Source organism: Mixophyes fleayi, chromosome 12, assembly GCF_038048845.1.
Source record: "Mixophyes fleayi isolate aMixFle1 chromosome 12, aMixFle1.hap1, whole genome shotgun sequence".
Lineage (NCBI taxonomy): Eukaryota > Metazoa > Chordata > Amphibia > Anura > Limnodynastidae > Mixophyes > Mixophyes fleayi.
The window spans coordinates 72,342,831-72,346,223 of record NC_134413.1 but is presented as its reverse complement, the minus strand read 5'-3'; the positions used below and the strand labels follow the sequence as shown (position 1 = coordinate 72,346,223).

At 37.9% G+C, this 3,393-nt stretch overlaps 1 long non-coding RNA gene across 1 annotated transcript; it reads left to right on the top strand.

The window, feature by feature from the left end:
- The first annotated feature begins 889 nt into the window (after positions 1-889).
- On the top strand, positions 890-1,571 carry LOC142108697 (uncharacterized). The gene is made up of 2 exons (XR_012680199.1): positions 890-1,027; positions 1,268-1,571. It is a non-coding gene; the product is annotated as an uncharacterized LOC142108697 (long non-coding RNA).
- Positions 1,572-3,393: the final 1,822 nt, after the last annotated feature.

Here is a 3,393-nt window from a genome sequence, read left to right as displayed (position 1 = left end):
AATGTTTCTTGGAGAAATGGTTAATTCAAGCTTTTGGGAAGGATTCCTTTACGGCTCAGTTCGCAGTGGAGCAAGCTCATCGCATCCCTTCTTAGGCGGCTCCACCCGGGGCACCTCCCCGTGCCTTCATAGCCAAAATCTTACATTAGAAAGACTGATACAACTCTGCGACCATTCCCCTCTTATATTGTCTGTAGACTTTGCCATTACCAGGGGGTCAATCTTTCTGGAACCTGAACCCTTTTAGTTACCTTTAATGGGCAAGGGACCTGATCTGGTTGTCTTGTGGGAAGAGTTCTTTGTGGATAATGCAGAAACAGTCCAGCCCCCTCTTGCCTTTGGCAACTGCCTAAGAACTGTACCCCTAAATCTCCGTACTATCACCGGTACTGAGGGTTGCAGTTACCCCTGGCAATCGCCTAAGAACTATTTTCCTAAAATCTCCGCCGGGTGCTCTGGTTTCCTCCCACACTCCATAAACATACTGGTAGGTTAATTGGCTGCTATTAAATTGCCCTTAGTCTCTCTTGGTCTGTGTGTGTATGTTAGGGAATTTAGATTGTAAGCTCCAATGGGGCAGGGACTGATGTGAGTGAGTTCTCTGTGCAGCGCTGTGGAATTAGTGGCGTTATATAAAGAAATAGATGATGATGATGATCAGGGGTGCCCATGAGTCCATGGGGACCCATGCCATCTGATATATACTGTATTATTGTCAGTCTTGATATTATTCTGTATGTTTTTGTATACCTGCATAAGTATTGTAAATTTACTAATCTTTGATGTAATGTGTCACACCCGGTGATTTATATCTATCACGTTTATTCAGAAATAATTATTTTCTTTATGTTCTGTTTTGAAATACCAATAAAAAAACTTGACTAAAAAATTATCATTCTTTTGTGGGCTATTTAGGATGACGTCCTGACTGATATTAAAATAAAAATTATAGAGGGAGAGGAAGAGACGTATGTGAGGGGTGATCAGCAGTGTAAGGAGGAGGAAATCCCTACAGGTATCGGCACAGGTGAGTAATAAAATGTATTACAGTAAAGAGTCATATATTTTGTTTATTGAGTCATTACAAGAATTCCAATTATGACTGCATCTAAGCAATGTGCTTAATAATGCGCTTTTATAATTGTAATGAAGTGTTCGTCAATTGCAAATTGAAATTAAACAGCTGAACAACTCGCTCATAGTTTGAAAATTTTGGGTATTGTAATCTGCAGGTCAATGTCCTTCCTTACATTTATTTTACTTTCAGCAGATGGATGTAAACGCAAGAATATCTTGGGGGAGCAACTGATTTTATCTACAGATTTTGAAATGGAAGATAACAACATTACTCAAGATTCTACAGGAGAGAACCCAATTACCCTAAATATATATCCAATACTTTACAGTGGAGATAAATTATCTGAACTCTCTAATCATGAGGAATGTAATCCTGATAACATAGATATTGTTACACATCGTACAGCTCATACAGATGATACATTATTTCCATGTTCTGAGGGTGGGAAAAGCTGTACAGTTAAATTATCTCTTCATAAACATCAGAAAAGTCACATAGCTGAGAACCCTTTTACATGTTCTGAGTGTGGGAAATGTTTTGTATATAAATCAAATCTTGTTGAACATCGGAGATCTCACACAGATGAGACACAATTTCCATGTTCTGAGTGTGAGAAATGTTTTTTTACAGAAATCAAAACTTATTAGACATCAGAGAACTCACAGGTGAGAAACCGTTTCCATGTTCTGAATGTGGGAAATGTTTTTTTACAGAAATCAAAACTTATTAGACATCAGAGAACTCACAGGTGAGAAACCATTTCCATGTTCTGAGTGTGGGAAATGTTTTTCACAGAAATCAAAACTTGTCAAACATCAGAGAATTCACACAGGTGAGAGACCATTTCCATGTTCTGAATGTAGGTTTTTTTTCCACAGAAATCAAAACACATTGAACATCAGAGAATTCACACAAGGGAAAAACCTTTTCCGTGTTCTGAGTGTGGGAAGGGTTTTGCACAGAAGTCAAACCTTGTCAAACATCACAGAACTCACACAGGTGAGAAACCATTTCCATGTTCTGAGTGTGGAAAATGTTTTCCATGGAACTCAAAACTTATCAAACATCAGAGAACCCATGCAGGTGAGAAAACATTCCCATGTTCTGAGTTTGGGAAATGTTTCGGATACAAATCAAATCCTTTTGAGCATCAGATAACAAACCATATCCATGTTCTGAGTAATGAAAATGGTTTACAAACAAATCAGGTCTTGAATATCACATAGGAGAAAAGCAATTGGACATGAAACAAGGAGCTGCAGTACTCTTTATATTGTAAAAACAGTTGATTTTATTAATGTAAATTAAACTAAGCATAATATATTTACATAGTTTATACACAAAATTTGATCACTCATGTGTGGAACTTTTTTTATCTACCAGATATCGTCCACACTGTACACAGTTAAAACAAGATTACCTTGATATATTGGGTACTGAGTAATATATAATTCTGGCAATGGGTTGGAGATATAATGTGGGATCTGAGACACTGTTACAGTATGTTTGTTCATACTCTCTAATTGAAGGTGTGAGTTCATATAATAATCCTGTAATCTGTAATACTTTGCCATTGGGGATTGAATATGAAGCTTGAAAAATGTGTCCCACGGCCTAAATGCAATATTGTGATGTCATTTTTGTACAAAAGCTCTCATTTATATGGTATGCCCATGGCTAAGTGGGTCAAGATGTGTCTACAGGGGTGCAAAACTTTGCTCCATCTTATGGGGATCTGAAATATAAAAGTTCAGTAGTATTGACTCTTTTCATTTAATCTTTGCAATAAGACTTGTTCAGAGTGATCCGGTTATAGTAAGTCAGACTAGTGCAGGGATTATTCTACAAGCCTGGTCAGTGATGGGCTCCATTTGTCACAGTGTCTCCCAGCCTCTGACACTGCACAAGTGAAAATTTTAAATGAGTGATGTGCCAGGGTTAATAATGGTACAGGGAGCCCCCGCAGCCACATAACACTACCCAACCCCCTGTATCATGCAGATTCACTTCCTCTATACATAAAATAACTAAGCAGAAGATAATCAGCCATATTGTGCCTGCCGAGTGAAGCCACTGACAGTACACATAGCAGAGACATCAACAGCTTCTTACATTTTATAAATTCTAATTTTCCAGCAGTAATTCAGGCGATACCCAAGGGAGAATTAATTAGGGACAAAATTGTTCTGATGATAACATCTATGCTCAAAGATCAAATGAACTGAAATCTAGGCCTGTACGAAAAGCAGAAAGGTCAGTGAACAGCAAATAGCCAATATCTTCCAGAAACATTGGAACATCCTAAAGTCTGATGA